General features: G+C 25.9%; 1 protein-coding gene across 2 annotated transcripts in view; it reads left to right on the forward strand.

The window, feature by feature from the left end:
* Positions 1-394: 394 nt before the first annotated feature.
* Positions 395-24,756, forward strand: part of LOC107447253 (uncharacterized) — an 83,115-nt gene continuing 58,753 nt past the window's right edge. Inside the window, exon 1 of one of the 2 annotated variants that reach the window (XM_043056956.3) lies at positions 395-1,012. The gene's annotated coding sequence lies outside the window, so the exon portion shown is untranslated. The remainder of the gene's footprint in view (positions 1,013-24,756) is intronic. The other variant, XM_071179633.2, reaches the window with a different exon arrangement.

Consider the following 24,756-nt stretch of genomic DNA (forward strand, 5'->3'; position numbering starts at 1 on the left):
TAATAATGCAAAGCCACCAGCATGGTCTACATGGTATATGTATTTCAGTTTTGTGCATGATTTCTTAGTGTTGCTCAGTACTAAGTTATTGATAGTTTAATTCTTTTCACTCAGTACGGAGAATAGGTGTTCAGCTAGTTTAAAATAAAGCAGTTTCAAAATATCCCATTTGCTCAACAAAACATCACGATAAAACGTTTAATAATCTATCTACACTTTATTGCAGAAAATGCCTTAATTACAAGAACCGAATCTAAAAGTATATCTCACTATCTCGGTAAATACCATGAAAAATTGTAATATACATCTAACAGAAAATTGGGCTCATCGCCGAAGTCGGTTGAATTCACCACTATCAACTGTTTTTCCTGCATTGCAACCGAAGAGCAAGAGCAGAATCACGTGCAGTGAAGTATCAAAAGTCCGCGCTTTCAAAGCCGGGAAAGCAACGCAAGGTAAGAACAGGCAAAGTTTTCGAACGTAAGCGCCACCTGGCTACAGGTGTTTGTGTATAACCTAATAGGCTATTCAAAAACGAAACCCGTACCGGAGTGTTCGTGTGTAAACGGCAAGCGGAAACGATTCTTCACCGGCAAGGTTAAGACCAACACTTGGTTCTGTGAGTTCATGAGCGAAGCACGTTTTAATCATTCTTCTTCCTACCAGTGGTAGTGCGTTTGACCGCTTGAACTTGAACTTTTTTTTAGTCATCGTTCTGTGACGGACACTGGTCAGTTTTTTTCCTGAATTACTCACAATTGGACTTTACCGGGTTTGTTTGTCGAGTGATTTTTAAAATTGTTTGAATTTTGAAACTGTGGTGTCATTTTCACCTGGACTTAGAATTTTGTTAAAAACTCTGGTGAGTTGATACCGGTACGTTAATTCCATTGATGATTCAAATAAAGTGAACTAATTACGGATTGTGAAGTGTGGACTATACTTTTATCTTTCAAAAAAGGTGGCATCCTGTAGTGGACTTTCATAGAATTGAAGAAGATTTAAACCTAAAGTATGTGTTTTAAATTTATTCTTTTTTACTTTACTTAATTCTTATTTTATTTCGTGAAGGTTGATTTTGGCTAGTAATTTTACATGTTTTAATCTGAGACATTTAAATTTCATGCCTTCATTAAAAGCAAAGAAAGGCTTATACGAATAATAAGCAAATTTTTCAAACAATTTTTCTATGTATATTCGTATCGAATATACATAACTAATGTCTATTAAGAAAATAATTGTAATTCCACATCTAAAAGCTTAATTAATGTATACCATTTGTCTATTCTTTTATTTATATTATTCATTTGAACTTTAATTAAGGAAATATTAATCTTTAGAATAAAAATAATAATACTTTTCATTTGTTTTTATCTATTATAAATTTTTATATTTTTTATCTAGAATTTTTATGAAAGTGCACTATACAACTGATAATGCTATTTCTTTTTAAAATTTTAAGTTATTAAAATTCTTAAAATATTTGTAGCTCATTTTTTTGTTATTGATTTCAAAAAATTGCTATTTTATTACTTAATCAAGATAAAAAAATTTTATTTTAAATTTTAAACACACATTTGTAAAAGATATTCAAATATCTAATTATGGGCATTCAAATACTTTTTTCTTATTTTTACATGTCTACATGGTTTTATTAACAATTGTAAGAAATTGAAAATCATTAAGACTAAACATGTTAAACTTTATTTACTAATTATTGACTATTATTACTTACTTATTGACTAATCATTTTAAATTTTATTAAAATCGCTTTTTAATCCTGTCAACTTAAAGATATAAAAATGTTAAAACTTTAAAAATTTTCCTTCCTTTTATTAAGTTTTCATCAGTGCTTGATAAAGACTATTCAATTTGAAATTTTAAAAGTATCAAACACTTTATATAATCAGAATATTCCTACCTTTTATTAGCTTTTCATAGGTGCTTAGTTTGAAGTTATAAAATTTCAAAAAAAAGTTTTATATGATTAAAGCATTCCTTTCTTTCATTAAATTTTTCTTGCTGCTTATTCCAATTCTTCATTTTAGAGTTATAAAAACGTCAATTTTTCATTTAGTTGTACGTAACATAACATATCTTGTTTCTCTTTCAATTTTATGTAAATTAGCTCAATACACTTTTAATTGAAATTTTTTAACGTTTAACATGTTTTACATTAAGTCTAATAAAACGCTATTTTTTCAAAATCAATATTGGATAATTACAACTGCTTAAAAGTGTTTAAGGAATAAAATTAATATCTAGAAAATAAAATATAAAAAAATTAACGTAATTTTGTTTAGATATTTTATTGTTTTTATTAAAAATATGTAGTTTAACCAATTTAATCTGGGAGTAAACATATAACTAGACTTTACATTTTAAATTTATTTGCATACAATATATACCTTTTTTTTTATTCACATAAAAACTGAAGATTTTTGGGACGACGTAAATAATATTGAATTAATAATGGATCTCGTTTCTTTCACAATTTTGAATGCTTTGATGATTAAATTAAATTAAATTAAATTTAAAATTAAAATTAAATTTACTTTTTAAATAAATTTACAAAAAATTATCCCACTGGTTTCTGAAAATTCGTTAATTGACAGTAAAATACTTCCAAATTGTAATTTTGCTCAAAATACTTAATTTAAATAAATAGATCAGTGGCTTAGAAAAAGATGTAATTTCGCCAAAAAACCAATTTAGAGACAAAAGTAAACATCACATTTTTAAAAGAGGAAAATTAATTTATCAGTGTTGAAAAGTGTTTTCGTTCATTTAAATTGATTTAAATGATTGCTTTTCATGAAGAAAAAAAAAGTTCAAACATTTATATTGATATTATTCTTTTGCTTAAGAAACTCACTTAAATAATTTGTCTCTTAGTTGATATTTTATATAATATTTGCAGATATGAAAACATAACTTTAATAACCAATATTTTAACTATATTCTGTGTTTGGTATGTAAAGCGAGAATTAATTTATTTTTATTTATATAAAGAATCATTAAACCTAGCAAGTATTAACTTATTTATATTTATTTATATTTACCTACCCATTTACATATATTTATATTTCTTTATCCAATTTAGTAATTTTATTCTACTGTCAAAAACAAAACACCTTTACAACACCGATTAAACTGATGTCACACGGGTTATTAATATTTTTATTTGTTAAAATATTCACAAAGTTAAAAGGTAAATATTAATTCATTTCATTTTATAAATATTAAAATGTTTCGTTACGTACAATATTTCAATGCATAGATATCAGGGTATTGTAAAAAGTCGTGTTTGATTAGAATACGTAAAAAATATGATGAGTTGTCACAGTGAGGACTATTAAGGAATTAGAAAAGTTAAACTCATATTACCAAAATACTTCGATATAAATAGAGTTTACCATTTTTTAATGTTACACCATGTTGCATTCAGTTTTGGAAACCTCTTTAATTAATTTGCCTAAGGTTCATTTTTATTTTCACGAAATTAAACACCATGCAATTCGATGAGAATGAAGCAGATAACTTTGCAATATATCCTCTTAAATTCCGTCATATTTATAATTAAAAGACACGAAAAGATCCGCAAGTAATTTAATTTTGCATAAATTTTGTATTGAAAATATAAGTTATTTTTCAAAATGTATGTTATTTTGTAATGAAGATGATTTTACAAATTGCATATTTAACTAAAAAGTGTTTTTCTCTTAAATTTATGGTAGAAAATTTTTGAATGACTTGCATATAGTTTAACTTAAAAGCTATTTAAAAAACGAAAATAAGAAATATTTGATAAATATCTTAATTGAATAATTTTTGACATCGAAATAAACATTAAAAAGCAAATACTACAGTATGATTTTAAACAAAAATAGATTAATTAAATGAATAGCTATGTCATTAAATATTAATTTTTAACATATTACTAAGCATTTCTTATTTAGAAAAGTATTGAAATAATACTTTTTTAAGGACGATAAAAGTGTTGATTTTGAAAATTTTCCTGTTTTAAGATCTCGTAAAAGTGTACAAGATGATTTAATGATGTAGTTTATTTTAAAGTTTATTAAATTACGCTACCTTAAATAAAAGTTATTGTACCAAGAACACAATCATATATAAAATAATTAGTGCTTAACATTTTTCTTAATTGAAAAGTTTAAATTATAGCATAATTGTTTCCATATAATTTATAATGACAACCATAAAATGCTACCATAAAATATACCATATAATGTTACCATATAATTTTTAATTTTTACTATAAAATGTACCATATATTGTTACCATTAGTGTATAGTTCTTACCATATTTGTTTGTTTATATATATAGTTCTTACCATATAGCTTAAAAGCTTTAAATAACTACGAAATTACTGGAGGAACAAATGATAGGAACCCAATATCATAGACTAAATACTAACACACCGGTTGAAGGTAAAATACGCTTACAGATTAAATACGCTTTAGTTTTTAATGTTTTATGTTCTTCGATAAAGCATTTTAAAATTATTCTTTTTTCACAAGACACGTTGATTTGTAAAAGCGAACTTTACTGTCTGAATATAACGTAATATAAAATAGATACTTCATAGCATAAAAAAAGACACTGGAAAGTATGGTATAGTTATCAAATCAAATAACAGATAGATTGAATTGAAATATAGAATAGTTATCAAATCGATAATATAGACAATAAAATACGAATCATATAGTTGTTATAAATCAATGAAACTTATATTCAGTTTTCAGTGACTGAAAAATATAGCCTGCCATATTTTACAGATTTTATCTTTCTTCGATCAAGCTTTACAGCATAACTATTCAGTTAAATCTCAATGTTAGGAACTCGATGAGAGACGCTAAAGCTTTTGAGGTATAAAAAATTCGATATATCGAATCAATGATAATTTTATAATGATAATGATATAACAATGATAATGCTAATGAAACATTTCGATATCCTCAAACAATGTCCATATCTTTACTCCTTCAATGAATTTGTATATTTTTATAAAATTCTGTCACGATATAACCTCTTCTAACATACCTTCCGATGCAGAAACCATTTTTAATATTATTTATTCTTCCCAATCATTACACACTGCAACACTATTGTCTGCTGGAACTACTTCCTTATAAATATCAGCTTCTTTTTGATTTACAAAATTAAAAAGTACTAATTAACTCTTTAAATCCTTAACTTAAACAATCAATCCTTAACTTAACCCTAAATCCTTAACTTAAACCATCAATTCTTAACTTAACCCTAAATCCTTAACTTAAACCCTTAACTCTTTAAATTAACTCTTTAAGGATTTAAAGAATTTAATTAATTCTTTAAATCCTTCAAAAATTAGAAGAAAAAAATTTCGAATTAAAGGGTCGCAGGGAAACGTATTAGGCTTAACGAGTTTTATTCTCTTATCAGCATAGCAAATGCGGTATCTGATTTTTTTTTATATGAACGTCTCCAATTGTAGATAGGCGAAATTAAAATGCACAGTTACAATAGTTCTATGATTTCATATCTAATACAAAAAATTCTACTTTTTTTAAACTTAAATGATGACTCAATAAGTTTTTTCACTTGTCTGAAAAAAATAAATTCCTAAAATTTTTAATTATTGATGGAGGCATATACACACCGTTCCTCACCTCAAGGACTCTCGAAAAATTGGTGTTATCGATGTTCGTGATATAGAGGAAGAATCGTATCGAATGTAGTGAAACTCAGTAAAATTCCTAACATTAATGCACAAGGATATGGAAATATCATCATACAAAATATCTATCTTCCGTATTCCATCTCATTCATGGAATAAAAAAGAGAGTAAATGATTGCGGAAAGCTGACGGAAGTGAATATTTACCGTAACAAAAAATTCATCTTATTGAAGTTCAGTGCATCGAGCTTTGAGTGTTATAAGAATTGTGTCAAAAATAATGAGACTGACTTAAATTTATAGCATCGACACATAAGAAAACGAAAATAGCATCATGAAAATAAGTATCCGCCATATTCCATCTCATCCATGGAGTTAAAAAACAGTGAGGATGTTAAAAGGAAAGGATTGCGGAAAGTTAATATTAACCGCAACAAAAAAAATCATGTTATGGTATTTAGAGGTTTGACTTTAATAAGAATAGTATAAAAAATGAAGAGACTCATTTAAATTCATAACATCAACAGACAAGAAAGTGGAAATAGTTTCATACAAAGTATGTATCGTCCGTATTCCATCTCATCCATGGAATTAAAAAAAGAGAGGATATACAGAGGAAAGGATTGCGGAAAGTTTACGGTAGTAAATATTCGCAGTAACGAAAAATTCGTATTATCGAAGTTCGTGATTTCGAGGTTAGACTCTAATAAAAAATGTGTCAAATATGGCGAGACTCAGTTAAATTCATAATATCGACAGGCAAGAATACGGAAATAGCATCATACAAAATGTGTATTTTCCGTATTCCATCTCATCCAAGGAATAAAAGAAGAGAGGAAAGGATTGCGGAAGTGAATATTCGCCTTAACGAAAAATCAGTGTAATCGAAGTTAGACTTTAATAAGACCTGTATCAAATACGACTAGACTCAGTTAAACTCATAATATCGACAGACTAGAATATGAAAATATTATCATACAAAATTTGCATCTTCCGTATTCCATCTCATCCATGGAATAAAAAAAGAAAGGAAAGGATTGCGGAAAATTGACAACAGAGTAACCTTAACGAAAAAAATCTTTTTATCGAAGTTAGTGATACCGGAGAGTTTGACTGTAATAACAATTGTATTAAATATGGTTAGACTCAGTTAAAATCATAACATTGGAAAATGTAAATTTCGTTATACAAAATATATCTGTATCTTCCGTATTCCATCTCATCCATTGAATAAAAAAAAAGAGAGAAAAGAATTACGGAAAATTCACAGTAGATTAACCATAACGAAAAAAAATCTTTTTATCGAAGTTAGTGATTCCGGGGTTTGAATGTAATAACAATTGTATCATAACATTGGAAAATGTAATTTCATTATACGAAATATGTATCTTCCGTATTCTATCTCATCCATGGAATATAAAAAAAGAGAGGAAAGGATTGTTGAAAATTGGCAGTAGGGAACCTTAACGAAAAAAATCTTTTTATCGAAGTTAGTGATATAAGGGTTTGATTGTAGTAACAATTGTATTAAATATGGTTAGAAAGAACAGTTAAAATCATAACATTGGAAAATATAAATTTCATTTTACAAAATATGTATCTTCCGTATTCCATCTCAACCATGGAATAAAAAAAGGGGAGGATATAAAGAGGAAAGGATTTCGGAAAGTTGACGGAAGTGAATATTCGCCGTTAGAATGTAAAAAAGGGTGAGAGTTAGAGAGGAGGGGAGAGGTAAAAACCAGTCCTCCCTGCAAAACAAAAGTCGTGACCGATTCACCTAGTGGAGTTTTGTTGTTTTTGGTCATTTGATTCCGCGCATATCATTTGAGGGTCACTTGCATATTAGATAGGAAGTAGGCTCTTTATACAGTAGAATACTACATTGATCATCCACTGGGAAGCTAATTACTCAAAGTTTGATTGACTGATAACAAATATATGGTTCGAATTTGATTGATAGAATTCTAAGGTTATCCTTTTATGTAAATAAGGAAACATTAATTACTAAAAATAAAAGAAATGAAGACAGAGGAATTTTTAAAGATTTCAGTTTACATTTATCAGCAACTGAAAACTACTTACTTTAAATTTTATTTGTTCATAACAAATATAAAGGTACAGTTTGATTTATCGAATTTGCATTTTCCCTGTAAATGTAAATAAAAAAAGAAGTTTAGTTTATATAAATAAAGGAAATGAAGACCTATAAATTAAGGTATTGTAGATGTTATCTTTAATGTTTAACATTTTCTATAATGGACTTATTTATTCAAATTTTAAAAAATTATGAATTCTTCTTTTAAGAGAAATTGCTATGGTATTTTTTTCCAATAAGATTATAGAAAAACTAAGCTAAAAATTGAGAACTTGAAAACTAATCTAAGATTTAAAAAAAAGCAATTTTGAAAAACAGAAATTAAAATTAGAAATACAATTAAAAATACTTAAATTTCTCGACATGCATTTATCCTTTTCTTTACTACATTTAATATTTTTTAATTTAGTAGTTTCTTTAATAATTTAAATGTTCATACACTAAAATAAGTTGAAGGATTTATTTGCCTAATAATCTTTTGTTTTGGATTTCCTAACAACTTAAACAAAGATTATTGTCTGATCTTATGGAAAAAAAGAAAATTTTACCATAGAGAATAAAAAATAACAGTGCTCAATGCTTCCGAAACTTATTTAAATGTAATATTTTAACTTTTGAACGTCTTTTTGTTGTTATAAGCTTTTTGCTTAAATAAAATAGTATGATACTCTTTTAAGGCGTTTAAAATATTTCTTACAAAATAAAATTACGCAGCAAAATTTAAAATTTGTATTTGCTTTCCTTATTTCATAAATTTTTGACTATAAATGTTTGCATATACCACAATATGTAGGCATAACTGCTTTGATGGCAACTGCTTTGATGTGCTTAATTGTGACAACTATAGGGGTTCCAAACGCAAGCCTCCAGTTCCAGTGCAAAAAAAAAAAGAAAAAAAAAAAAAAATAGCAACCGAAAAACAAAATTGTTTACAAATTAGTTTTTATTTGTTATTTATTCTTATTGTTTCTTAACATAAAATTCATAAAGACTTAATTTTATTCCATTAACTTCTGAAATTAAGTTTGGAAATTTACATTTTCGAGCATTAAAATTTTTTATTGAAATATCTTCTTTTTTTTTCAAAGATAATTCAGTAATTTAAAATATTATTTTAAATTAATATTTTTCATCTAATAAATCTTTTTTACGATACGTTAAACTTAAGTGCAACAGATACTCGAATAATTTTTTAACATTATGGGTTTTTATGTATAAGTATGAATATGTTCATTTTCCAAATACAGATTTTGATACCTGTAAGAAGTCAGTTTCTTTCCTTAGTGTATCAGCATAATAAATGTAAAATTAATTTCTTATCTTTAATTCGTGAATAATATTTCAATGGCAAAATTAATAAACTAATGTTTTTTTTAATAATAAATTTAGGTTTTATGTCTTTATTTGCATAACAGATTCAAATATATAAATTAAAACTTCAGGTAATCTAAATCAATAGAAAGATGCTACTTGTTAATAAAGTTTGCATTAAAGTAAAGTTTTAAATTTATGTATGTTTCCAAACTAAGATGAACTGCCCAGCATTATGTCTGCGTTATCAGCTTTTTAAAAAAAAATCAAAGTGTATTTTTTATTTCAACCAAAAATAATAATAAATATGATAAAATTAATATTTATTTGTTTTTTTTTCTTCATAAAATTAGCCTTAAGGTCTACATGTGTGCTTCGGTGTTTAACTATCTGTTTTAAAACTCAGCGCAGTAAAAAAGTTAATTAATGCATGTTTTGGTAAAGTATAAAATTTTTTGAATTAATATATGTTTTCAAATTAAGATCAGCTACCCATCATTATGTCTGCATCAATTTTTAATTAAGAAAACAATTCAAAAAGCATTATTTACTTCAACCAAAAATATAATAATAATGATTAAATTAATATTTAAGTGATCACTGCATTTCAATGTAAATAATCTGCATTAGAATTTCAGACAATTTAAATTAATATACTACTCTGAATTAATGAATATTTTCAACTTAAAACTAACTTTCCTGCATCACGGATGCAATTATAAAAGTTTTTTTTCTTTTTAAAAAGATTCAGAACTTTCCATTTATTTTAATCAAAAAAATAAACCTCTTCGATCGTGGTAATTAAATGACATTCAATAAAATATTTTTTTTATCAAAATTTTAAAAAAAATCGAATCTGCATGAAAAATTGAGTTTAAATTTAGGAAGAAAAAAAAAAGGCGTTACCTTTCGATTCTATTACCTTTCTCACTCACAAAAGGGTTAGGCAAGTTCAAGGGAAAGAAAGTCACGAATCTTGTTGCTTCCGCGTTTCATTCAATTCTTCTTCGGGCTCTCTTTTAAACAAAACATGTTTCCACTTTGTTTCTGCATTGTTTAGATTGTTTCGTTTCCCTGCTTTTCATTTCTAGTGTAATTCTATACCATTGTATTTTTATAGTTATGAGTTCAGTTTAATTTATGACAGAAATAGTGGAGGAATATATTGGATCTTAAGCTAACAAAACCTAGCTTAACTACGAGATTAAATAAAGTTAAAATAGACAAATTATTGATAGTTAAATGACGATTTTATCAGCTCAGTTTTTTTCTGCATTGTTTGGATAGTTTCGTTTCCCTGCTTTTCATTTCTAATGTAATGCTGTACGGTTATAGCATTGTATTTTTATAGTTAATTTTAAAATTCTAAGTTCTTTCTACAATGTTTTGATTGTTTCGTTTCCCTTCTTCGTTTCATTTCCCTTTCGTTTAATTTCTAAATACCATTGTATTTTTATAGTTATGATTTCGGTTTAATTTATGACAAAAATAGTGGAGATATATATATGATCTTAAGTTAACAAAACCTAGCTTAGCCGCGAGATTGAATTATTGCTAGTTAAAATAAATGAATTATTGATAGTTGAATGAAGATATTATTTGATCAATTTTTCTGCATTGTATTTATTGTTTCGCTTTCCCGCTTTTAAATTCTAATGAAATTCTATGCAACTATACCATTGCATTTTTATAGTTATGAGATAAGTTTAATTTATGCCAGAAATAGTGGAGGTATATATTGAATCTTAAGTTAGCGAAACCTAGCTTAATCGCGAGATTGAATGAAGATGAATAAATAAAATATTGATCGTTAATTTAGATTTATATTTGCTCGATATTATTGATTAGTATTGATAGTTAATTAGGATTTTTATTTGCGCAGTTTTTTCTGCAATGTTCAGAGTGTTCCGTTTTACTTAATTTTCATTTGATTTCTAATGTAATTCTATGCATCTATACCACTGTCTTTTTATAGATAAGAGTTAATTTTAATTTATGACTAAAACTGTGGAGGAATATACTAGATCTTAAGTTAATAAAACTTAGTTAAGTCGCGAGATTGAATGATTGCAAGTTAGAATGAATAAGCAAAATATTGATAGTAATTTAGGATATTTTTGCTCATTGTTACTTTTATTTAGTATTATTTTTTTTACCTTTTGATTTCTATTGTAATTCCTTACATTTATTACGCTGTATTTATGTAATCAAGAATTCAGTTTATTTTATGACAGAATTAGTAGGTGAATCTTTAATTAATCTTTTTCTTCTACCTAACTTCAATCTTTAATTAGGAAAAGCCAGCTTTTATTAGTTTGAAATACTGCGAAATAATTTTGAAAGGTGTTAATAAAATATTTATATTTAATCTAGGTTTATTTTTGTTAAATACTTTCCGCATTATTTAAATTGTTTCGTTCCTTTACATTTGATTTCTATTGTAATTCTTAGTTTAACGATATCTTGTAGACTTGCAAGTTTGTTTTAGCTTATGTTAGTCGGAATTATTAAAGGAGTAACTTACCATGGATCTTATTTTAAGAAGAATTAACTTTTAATAATGTGAAATTTAGTGACTGCATTTCAAAATTAATAGACAATACTGATACTTAATTTAGGGTTTTGGTCAATTCTTTCTGCATTATTTGAAATGTTTCGTTTACCTGCTTTTGATTTCTATGGCAATTGTATGCATGTATAATGTTGTATTTGTATACTTTCCTTTAGTTTATTGCATAGTTTGAGGAAAATATCTTAGATATTAAATTTAAAAAAAAACTAAATAATTACATACATTTATAACACATGAAAACATATAAGTTTAATATTATATCAACAAAGTGATGTCAAAATACAATTTTCTCATTTTAATGTAACATTTTTATCTAACTTTAATTATTTGTTCACGAATATAATAAATTTTAACTTTTCGTTTTATAATTTTTCACATGATTTCGTTTCATCATAATCCTGATTTTCAAATTTGTATGAACTCATTTCTACAATAATCTGGCATTTGACGCACCCATAGTATTTCTTTCATAGAGATATTTAAAAGAACTTTACAGATAAATATCAAAACCATTTTGTAATATAATCACATTAAGAACTCCAGATAAATTGCAACGTTAAATGCAGAATTGTAGCATAACTTTGACAATCACTTGTTTTTCATCATTTTGCTCTTTAAATTACAACAAAGTAATATACATCAATATATCAATCAGTGTATTTCTCAAAGTGTTTGAATTTAAATGTCAATTTAAAAATTATCTGCATTTAAACGCAAAGATATTACGAGTTACCTTTTGGTCTCAATCAGCATTATGCGTAAAATAACAAGAAATAGTAGTAAATGCTTAAAAAATATTTTAATTCATTATCTGTCAAGTTGATTTTTATAAATTATGCATTAATTATGTAAATACAATTTATTAAGTGTAAGCATTATTCATAATATATATATATATATATATATATATATATATATATATATATATATATATATATATATATATATATATATATATATATATATATATATATATATATATATATATATATATATATATATATATATATATATATATATATATATATATTCATTAAAGTTAGAAGCAGCACAGATTATTAATGAATTAAACTTATATAGTCAATTTAACGCACACTTCATTACGAAATGAGCATTTTATTTTTATTGAACATTAAATTATAGAAAAGATCCGCTTTACGAATAGATAATGTTAAATATTCGTAAACAAAAAACATTTTTAGGAAAAATGTACATAAAACATTTCTTATGTTATTTTTTAATAAAGATAACCTAAGACATAAATAAAAAGATCTAAAAATTTATAAAAAAAATACTGTCATTTTTCAGAAATAAGTGTACTTTTCGTGATGTTAAGGTAAAATTTGAATTAGAAAATAGTAAATTTATATTGTTGCATAACGAGTCTTAAAACTTAAAATAAAAATAGAATAAGAAAATAATATTCTCATTTACTATACATGATAAAAAGAGGAGTATTTAGTGGTTTTACTATATTGATTTGCACTTAAAAATTGTAACATTGATTGCACTTAAAAACTTTTTTTTTATTCCATAAAAATAACTTAATTTTGGTAGCAATTATTCGAATTCAAATAAAACAAATTTGATTAGTTCAAAAGTAGTTGAAATAAAGTTGTGTTTAAAACTAAGTCAAATAAATTCACTCAAACTTAAAAGCGTGTTTTTATTCAAAAAATGGATTATTTTAAATTTCGCAACTGAAGATTCGCAAATTAGCAATACATTTATTTCTTCATAATTGCAAAAATTTAAATTTAGTTATTTCTTTTAAAAATTAAATTAACTTCTTTACGCGTTTACTATTTTTATCTGTTGAAATTTGTTGCAACACAAAATATAAATTTTTAACACAGAAGCATAATTTTGACTTTTATATTCTCCTTAATTTGTTGTTCGTAACAACATACATTCTGAAAACAGTGTAATTCAATATTCAAACATAAAAGGCATAATTTCATTGTTTATAATTTCGAGAAAAAAAATTGCAATTTGTCTTCGCTAAATAGACATCATTGATGTTAGAGGATAAAAAGGCAACAGGATCATTTAAAATTTGCTTCAAAAAATCTGACAATTTAGTTTTTTTTAAAGAAAGTTCATCTCCTTTGCAAAAATTTATTTTTTAAGTAAACAATTCTGTTAATACACAAAAATGCCAATATAAAAATTTGATCAAAATTTTAAAAAGGAAATTTTGATATACTAGTATATGATCACATTTCATTAAAATTATCAGAGTTGGTAAGAATTGAGTAAATTTGCTCTCCGTTGATATTAATTTCTTATTTCTTAGGAAAATATAAATTAATAAAGTTAAAAACAAATATATTCAAGTATTTATACTCCACCAAGAAATAGCATAAAAATTTAAAAACAAATAAAAGTATTTTTTTCAATCACTAGAAAGGTGTAACGGAGTTTGGTTTTTTGAACTATTGACCTGAGGTAGGATGTTACTTTTTCAATGACCTTTAATCACAAACAAGTTTTTCTCCTAAACAAATAACTCTTTTCCAACGATCTTGAATTGTGTGATATTGATAATGAATTCAGTATTTACTTATCTTTAAAAAATTTTATTACTTTTTAAAGCTGAAAAGTTTAAATAAATATGTTAATTTACAATCCCCATTTAATTCTGCATTCACAATAAATTAAAAATTTGCGCTTTCAGGGATAAAAATTTCTTTAATTTTTTGTCATTTTTTTTATTAAACGTCTTACTGTCTTATAATATTATAAGATGCAACTTTCCTAGACTTAAAAAAATTTCTGATCAATTTAGGATAAAATGTGCCAGCATCCATTGTGTCGTATCTTTATACTGTAAAAGTTTACGGAACAAAAAAATCTGATATATTTTAATTTTTACAATAATATTTATTGTAAGATCACCGAATCACCGCAGTTAAATATTTATTACAGTGAAATATACGGTTTAAAATTTTACGCAAAAATGGATTTTACAATAAAATTAATGTTCCTTATGATGCATTTAGGGGGCCGGTAATTTTTTACCGCAATTTGATTAGTTTATAACAAGCAAACCATAAAATAATAAATGCAAATATATTCATTCTTTATTTGAATTACAATTTTATTACCATTAAATTTTAGCATCAAATGTAGAGTTCGTTTTGCAATTAAAATAGTTTTAAAATACGATCTAGTTTTGAAAGTACATAAAAAGAGGTAGATTTAAGTTTTTAACAAAAAATTGGGAGGAGTACAAGGATGAAGAGCCCGATAAGAAAATGATGAAGAGCCCGATGAGCCATGAGTATGTGAATTAGAGAAACAGCGAATTGATGAAAACTTCAATAAGAAAATCATGGAGCTTACGAATTAACGAATGTGCAAATCAGTGAATTAGAGAACAAAGTTTAAACTAGTCTATAATATGTAGAAAGGCAATTAACACATTGAAACGTATTATTATTATTAAAACGTATTATTATTATTAAAGCGTATTATTATTATTAAAACGCATTGTAAAAATAGAAATTCTCTTTTAACATTTACGTTCGAAGTAGCTAAACAATAACAGTAACAGCGTCTTTTCATTAGTTGGAATGCATCAGAGAGATTGCAGTTTTAATAGTTAATTTTTAAAAAGTTAATTAAAATAGTTACAGTTGCACTCGAAACAGCTAAACAATTACAGTTCTAACCTCTCATCATTAGTTGAAATGCAACAGGGAGAATGCATCTCAAATAGGTAAATTAAATATAGTTATTCATAACAGTTAAATTATAGTTAAAATAGTTACAGTTACTCTCGAAGGAGCTACAAAATAACAGTATCAATTTCTTTTTATTAGTTAGAATGCCACAGGGAGATAACAATTCCGATAGTTAAATTAAAGAACATAAAGATCTGTAATTAAAAAAAAGAGACCGGTCTGTTTGTGATTAAGGAATTTTAAATTGAAAAAGGCGTTAAGAGTCCTTAAATCCAACATATAGTTTATTCAGACTCTTTAGATATTTGACGATTTGGTCCGGAAAAAAAATTTAAAGCAAGAAAGCTGCACATTTTAAATAAAAAATGAAAAATTCCTAAAATTCTCAACTTTCAGTTTTATTTTATATCATTCCTTTACAATTTAAATGTTATATTTAGTATCAACTATTTATATTTTATGGTAAACAGGATGAAACATATCTTCAAAAGAGTACCATTAAACGAAATCTGATTTATTTTATTATTTAATTCATTTAACGGATAAAAAAAGCTCTACTTTTTAGGGGGAAATGACATTTATAGTCTACCGACAATCAGAAATGGTACCATTTACCGTCCCTGACCGAATTAAAAAACAGCTGCATTAACCCCAACATTCTGAAAAAGCGTTCCCGGGAAATGCACTTAGCAGACGGGGTAAATTCCTGCAAGTGGCAACAATTCCTCAACATCGACCCCTTTTTCTTCCTGTGAGTCGAGAAGGTGGTTACGGAAATGACGAGTTTAGAAGGCGGAGCATTCCTTTTTTTCTCGTTTGCTTACTTGACGATTTTATAAATGATCAATATTTGTTTGTTGAGACAAACTGAGATTATTAGTTCGATATATCAACAATCAAATAAGAAATTTATCTTTCAAATTATGGTTTATTATGTAACTTAAGTGTTTAGAGTAACTTCAAGAGTTAAACGACTGAGGATGATTTTATTTTGCTTCTAACTCGAATTGAGAATTTAATGAAACAGACAAAGTATTTTATTCCGTATTTCATACAACTGTTGTGATTATTGTATTGATGGTTAGATAATATTGTTCATTTGAATTGCTAAAAAAAAGTTCATTTTTGTATTACTTCGGTGCGTCTTGTTCTTTAGGAACACACATAGATAAATATTAAAAATTGGGCTTCATCTTTTAACATTAAAAAAAAGTATATTGTAATACGTTCAGTTCCATTTACGTGCATTTTAAGAGATGGCTCAAAGGATAGAGCACTCGCCTTGCAATCAGGTCACCCGGGTTCGAATCCCAACGATGACTGGTCGAAATGAACGAGGTTTTGTGGTTTCCCTTTCCATGTAACGCAAATGTAGATTAGTTCCATCAAAAAGTCCTCCACAGAGGAAATTTCTCCCAATACTTAATCCAGCAGTTCCCTTGTCTTCTAGATTGGGTTCAAAATTACAAGGATGCAAAATTGAGCATTGGTAGTCGTAAACTCAAAATTGGATCAGTAATTATAAAATGTAAAATATAAAACATGCATATCATGTTCGACACTGTAAAATATCCGGATCAAATCGCTGTAAAAAGTACCGATATTCAAGATGATGGTACTTTTTGCACTAAAATCCATTTTTACTGGAACATGATACGAAATCTAGAATCTGATATACCGTAATTTTTACAGTAATAATAACCATAAAGTCACTGATTCACTCTAATTAAATAAAAATTACGGTATAATATTTTATGGTAAAATGAATTTTACGGATGCTGCACCCATAGTGCCGACACTTTATACTGTAATTTGATCCGGAATTTTTTACAAGTTGTTTTAAAATTTTTTTAATAAACATTATGCATTATGTTACAATATGCAACACGCATTTTGAGCTGCAGCCGTATTTTCGAACGAGCGTACGAACAATTATTTACAACTCGCAATTTGAGCAATCCTTAAATTAAAAAGTTACATTTTTGGAAAATATCACTTACTGGAGCACTTACTTAAGCACTTATTGGAAAAAATCACTTGGCACTTCAATAGAAGGAAAAGTTTACAAATTCTTTTTACTAATTCGTAAAAGCTGAACTGCTTAGTTAGGCACATGCTTTTCTATAACAGCGCTTAAACCATGCTTATTCAAATATAATAAGACTTGATTTAAACAAATTATATTTTATTTGCATGATTTTTGGTAACTTATGACGTTTTTTGTAGAATATTTCTTAGGTATAATTGAGAAAAATGCTTCTGCGTTAGCGCGAATAATTTGAATTTTTGTGCTACGTTCGAAACTATATAATCAAACATAAACAAAGTAGTTTCAATAATTGTAAATAAAGTTTGCATAGATAATTGTATCAAAATAATAACTTATTTTTTATCATTTAACTTATTATTATGTTTGCTTTTATACATGTTATGATACAAGTCTCATTAACTTAAATATAAATTTAAATTGTTTCGAAGTGTGGGGAATATGTATACAAACATGCAGTAAGATACAAAAAGCACTCGACCTGATAAAAATAGAACCTTTAATTTGTTGTTTAATGGTTCCGTAATTAACGTTTACTTTTACTCGTTATTAGAATATGCAAAAAGAATTAATACTTTTATCCTAAATTATCTGCTCTATTTCTGGATTGTTTGGAACTTTACTTCTGTCATTACAGAAACATCATGTAATTAAATTTTACGCTTTCAAAAAATTAAATAACTTTATAGCAGGTTAAAAATTTAGTAATCGATTTTTTTTTAATCAAAATAAATCATGGATGTTATTATCTATACATTATCAAAAATTAATTATACAAAAAAAATTATGTAATTGATATTGACGCATCGTTTGTGTTACATGTTTGCTTTTATTTTTAATATTTTACATGATTTTTTTTATTTGAAAAAAACCTTCATATGAAACAAAATTAATTTTATTTTGTGAAGTTTGTAAAACTTAAAAAAAAAATTTCCACTAAAACTATGCTGGCTAATGGTTTTTAAACATTTTAAGAAAAGATATTTAATATATTAACAGAAAATAATTTAGTACATATAATAGCTGACTAAGATATACTTCCTCCATTGTGTGAAAAACTCACAATTTTAAGCTTCTAGCGAAAAAAACTTTTTGCCTTTTATTCAACTGCATTTTTATTTAAGAGCCTTTTTATTCCTTGCGCTACTCCTTTTGTTTGTTAAAATTTTTTATTGAATTTGATGCTATAAAATAAAATTTTTGTGAAAATAGTAAAATAAACAAATATGCAGATGATCTCTAACAAAGTGGCAAGTGATTCACATCAATTCAATTGAATTCTTTTTTTCTGTGGGGAATTCAACTTAGTTCCAGCGGCCACCACGGGGTGTCGCTAGTGCGGGCAGTGGGCCACGAGGGCCGACAGAGGACATTCACCTTTGATGATGGAAAGGAACAAAATATTCACAGCTACAAAAAAGATGAGTAGGGCTTGTTCACTAGAGCGTCACCTGGCACAAACCTCAAGGCCAAAAGAAAACTTTTTTTTTTCTTTACTTATTAATATTTTCTTTTTTGTACCGTTATAATGCAAAACGAAGAAATAATCTTCCTGATTTTTTTTTTAACGTAAGCATCTTATTTAAATTTTGTGCGCATGACTTAACATTTGAGCGGAGTTATGCTTCCTTTCCTATTTAAAATCTATGGTGAAAGGATTAAGATTCATCTCTTAGTGTACAAAAAGATCATCTCTTGGCGAAAGATGCAGGCGAGAAATGAAAAGGCCTTATTTTTTGATTCAGCAAGTGATAATTAGAGGGCATTTTTACACATTTAAACCGCTTTGTTCCAAAATAATCTCTTTTAAAAATATAAATTCTTGTTTGAACTTTTGATGTGCTTCACTATATTAAAGTAGTTTGGTAGTAAGTTAAAAAAAATACGACTTTTATACATGTCTTTTAAAAATTATAATTCAAACTTACGAAATCAAATAAATTGTTGTATTATTCGAAAAAAAATCATGTTCACAATATTAAAAGTACTATAAAAATACAAAAACTTAAATATAAGATATCGTAAGATATATTTTTAGAATTGTTCGTAATGAAATAGGATGCTTTTGTAAAAATTTAAATTTAATTTTAATGCAGTTTAGTAGAGTAATGTTGAAATGCAGTCTGTCTGTAGATAATGGTTTTAAAAATGTTATTTTCTAGTTTATCTTGTAAACAAAATGTATTTTGTTAAAAAAAAATTCTTAATGCTTGGTTAATTTCATATTTTAAACCTCAATTAAATAGCTTTTGTATTATTTACATTCAATCTTAAATAATTCATTTAAATATTGTCAAGCATTTTAATTATTTGTGAAGTCCAAACAATTTAAATATTATAAAATAAAATACAAAGCAACGAAATTGAATTTATAAGGAAAATATATTTTTTTTCACTATTGTAACGACTGTATTATTTATTCACTATTGTAACACTTGAAACAAGCTTACTTCAAAAACAAATAATTCAAACTTTTATATTTTAAAAATAATTTTGGCAAAAATTTATTTATGTTTATTAGTAACAGCATTCAAAAAACTTTTAAATTTAACAAAATTATTCTTGCATACATCACAAACAAAAAACTTTTAAGAATTTAATTTGAGATAGTCTGGTGCTTTTAGTGAAATTATAAACTACAAAAATATTTTTTAATGAATGAAAACAATCAAACAGAATAATTCAGATTAAAATACAAAAATGTCCGAAATGAAAAATACTAAAATAATATTACATAAAGCTTCTTTCCATTATTGTTGTAGAAATTCGTAAATAAAACTAATTAAACTCAAATTATCAACTAGAAAAATTAAATAATTTTTTGGAATTAATCAATCATATAAAATAATCAAATATTTTTTTAGATTTAATTACAATATTGCAAGAAATTACAAAAATGCTAAAATGGTAATACATGAAACTATCTTTCATTATTGTTATCCCAATTTGTAAATAGATTTTCATATAATTTTAAAAATAATTTTATTCTTTATTATTCAAATTAAAGCGCCATATTTTTAACGAAAAACTTTTAGATTAAAGCTAAAGGTTTGATATTCAGTCTTTGATGTTATTCTTAACTCAAAAGATTAACCGCGCAACATTGCATTCATTTCTTCCTTCTTCAAAATAAAAAAATAATTTAGTGACTAATTATTTTTCTCTGGAAAAGAAATTGAAAAATCGCATAGTCTCGAGTATTCTGATTCTTTTTAATAAAAGTATAATCCCAAATCATCCAATTTATGACCGAAAACAAAATGCAAAAACGGGCATCTCCTATTATCTAGGTAATCTAATTAAATTTTAAAATCAAGCATTGAAAAAATTATGGTTAATTTAATTATACGACAAACAAACTTTAAGTAAAAAAAACCCGCATTTAATAAGAAACATTTTGGTAAAATCTGAGCACTTTTTTATAAATATATTCACCAGAAAGAAGCATCATTTAATTTAATTCTGTGGCTAATTATATTTCCAAAAGTTCGGGAATTCTCTATTTTAAAAAGATGAAAAGGCGTTCTTATTACAGTGCAGAATATAATCACATATTTTCATTCAAACTCAAACACAAGGATCATTATTTTCTTAATTAATAAATTTCAAGATATTTATAAAGATGAGGATATAAAAAAAAAGCTACTGGGATAAAGATGAAATTCCTTTGAAAATTATATTTAAGATATCTTTTGAAACCCGTCAATGATTGGAATTATTTCCATCAAAAAGCCTGCGGCTTTGTGTTCCTTATCTTTGAAGCCTCCTATGAAGACTTTCATTTCGTTCGTATAGTGCTGCACTAAATAAACTAATGAAACGGAAATAATAATCTGAGGCATCCGATTGGAAAGTGAAGTACTCTTTAGACTCCAAAACCCAAGCTTTTCTTGAAAAGGAGAAAACTTCCCCTTATAAATGGGGATTTCCTCCATAATACGGTTCGCGTTCGCTGAGTTGTTTTCGTTTAAAAATTGCATTCATTAATATTTATAAACTCTATTATTCGTTGAAAGACAATGAATAATATCCCCACTTAATTAGAATTTAATAAATAAGCATTTTTATTAAATATCACTTTTATATGACATTATGCCTCTTGAAAATGACAAGATTTATAAAAAAAATTAATAATAACTCGACTTTCGTTGTATTTTAAATTTTTATCGCATGATTATATGCTTTTACAAATAATTGTAACAATATTTCTTTGAGTGTATTGTTACGAATAAAATATTTGTTTTACATGTTATATTATTCCGTTATTATCTATGTGTATAAAGATTCATTGAGATTGTTAGTTTTGATATATTTGAATAGAATATGAGAAGAAAGTGGATTTTGTTTCTATGCATCAGTTGTTCATTCATAATAAAATGTTAACAAAGGAATTTTCTTTAATAAATTAACGCTTTGAAAGGTTAATTCTTATTCTTATACTGAAAACTTAAAGAAGTCCCACTTGAATATTGATATATATAAAGACATAATATTTAGTTCAAAGCCTATTTGATACTTATAATAAAAAGCGTAATTTAAGTAACAATTCAAATCTTTTTTAAGTATAAATGAAGATTTACAGTTAAAACTTCATAAATTTTGATACTATATTTGAATTGAATTTGAAATTGAAAACTTTTATCACGCAGCTATCTTTTTTAAAGGTAGTATATAATACAACGTTACTAATAAAAATAATATGTTCGAGAAATAGAATAAAAATAATTGTAAATGTTTTTCAAATAAAAAAAAAATATTGTGAAATTGTATTGTTTAAACTGTATTGCACATCGTTATAATGTATAGTATTTATGAAAACTACATGCAAATAGGATGTGATCATCAACCGTAAATTGTCAGATAAATTCAATATTTAAATACTGCATATTAAAACAAATATAAATAGTCTGTTAAAGACAAATTGTGGCAACTACATACGCTCTAAAAAATATTGGTGTATAGTTGCCGCTACTTTCGGCGTAGAAGTAAACTAAAAATTTTATAGTGATTATAGTCACATTTTGTACTTACTTTTCCGTCATTATAACTTTATTTATTTAATTAATCTTTTTTGTTGTTTATTGACAAATACATATTTTCATGCTCAGTGGAATCAATTTAATGGCCTCGTTTCAAAATCATTTCCTTTAAAAATCAAGCACATTTTTAGTTATATATTTGCACTAATTCTTTCGAACAAAATGACTGATTTAGAACGTTTATTTATGAATATCCTTTAAAAAATGAAAAAAAGTTGCTAGAATTGAATGAAGTTTGTTGAAATTATTATTGAATTTGTTTGTAAATCAGTTGAATTTCATAATAGTTTCTTTAGAATTTTTGTACTTTTAATTAAATTATTTTATAACGCTTAGAAATTTCCTTATAAGTTTAAAAGCAAAGTTAGCATTTTAATTTCCATACATATTTAATTCAATCTATTATTTAATCAAACTTATCAATTTTAGAAAACATTTTCTTTCATACTTATTCTTTCAAATTTAATATTCTTTGAAACTTATCCATCAAAGATATTTTTTATTATTCAGAAATATTTTTTATGTATATCCTTTCTAATATTTCATTCCTAAAATGCATAATATTATTGCAAATTTACTTCAAAATATTCATTTCTTGGATACTTATTCCTTCAAATATATTTTTTGAAGATATTCTTTCGTTATATATTTAATTATTTCTAATATATTAATTTTAAAATCTATTTTTTATACCTATCCTTAAAAATATGTAATTTATTTGATATATATTATTGTATCACTATTATTTTATTATTATTTTAAATATTCTTTTAAATATTCTTTTAAATATATTATTCTTTCAAACTTATCGATTGAAGATATTTTTTATTATTCAGAAATATATTTTTCTATATGCAAATCCTTTCAGATGTGCTGTTCCTAAAAAAATATATTATTATTTCAATTACACTTCGAAATATACATTTCTCTGATACTTTTTTTGGAGATACTCATTCAATATATTTTATTATTTAAAATATATTCATTTCAAATATATTCATTTTAAAATCTATTTTTTTTATGCTTATTTTTTAAAATATGTTATTCGTTTGAAGTATATTTTTGTACAGCTATTACTTTAAATGTAATAATTTACTTAAAAAATATACTCAAAAAATTTCATGTTATAATATGTATTATTATTACATATATTTAAAGCCTTTTTAAAAATTTAATATTTTCTCGATTGCCGTATAATTTTTTTTCGAAACCAGTAGAAATATTACGTTTTGCATTATTCCTAATACCAGTAAATAATAAAAAAGATACTGTTCCTAATCCTTCTCTTGGTGTACTCAGTAAACAGTCCCCTTTCAGCACTTTCCACACAACCCCTTCTCCCAACTCTTCTTCCCCACTCTGTCGGATGAATACCTCTTTTATACATCTCTTCAATAGGAAAATTAGGCACTTGAGATCAGAGACTTGGTTTACCACACCAATAGAAAACGATATTTTGATCTAACAAGCCAATTTGGGAGACCTCTTTACCCCACTAACAAGCCATTTCGGACTTTAAACTGAATTTAAGTGGGAAGACATTCGTGCCCCTTTCGGGTAAAAGATACCGGAGTTCGTCAATCGGACCATCACTTTGTGTGCGTGCGTTCTCTTTGAAATGAACTCCGCAGTAGTATTTCGTTTTATTTAATGCGCGTGCATTTAAGAATACGGAATGGTTATTCTGTAGGCAGCGCTAATGAAGGGAGAAATATAAGTTGGTTTGGAGCTGAGGTTTTGTTGGATTCGCCGTTATTTAGCGTAATTTATTAATGATTATACTCACAATTTAACCTCGTTATTAAATGCGATGCTTTAAATGACCGTTATTTAATGTTACATAATTATTTGTTGTTTGAATTATTGTATTATATCACAATGGTTGTTGTTTAATGTCATAACCATTATTTTACATTACTTAAAATTATAATTTGTTAGTTTTTTTAATTTTATTGAGGCGTTAATTACGAAGAATAAATAAATTTCATACTCACCCTTTCTGGCTAGCCTCATCGATTTCTTTAACTCCTTGTATTGCCACTACACACTCACGTTGATATAATTAAGAGAAACGAACGAAGATGGGCGAATAGAGAGGAGTGCAAAATCTCTCTATTATTATAAGTTTATATATTTTAATATAAATGTGTAGGTCTCAGATGACTGAGGGAATAGAGTGGTTAAATGAAGTGACCCACTCGATTCCTGGTCATGGCTGGTCAATTTGTATAGTGGTCTCAGCTGTTAATAACCACAATACTAACGTGAACCATTTTCAGTCGCATAACGAATAGAGGTTCCTTGGTGTCAAATCTTCTGAGATA

Source organism: Parasteatoda tepidariorum, chromosome 1, assembly GCF_982258835.1.
Source record: "Parasteatoda tepidariorum strain Cologne lab strain chromosome 1, Ptep-v5.0, whole genome shotgun sequence".
NCBI classification, from domain to species: domain Eukaryota; kingdom Metazoa; phylum Arthropoda; class Arachnida; order Araneae; family Theridiidae; genus Parasteatoda; species Parasteatoda tepidariorum.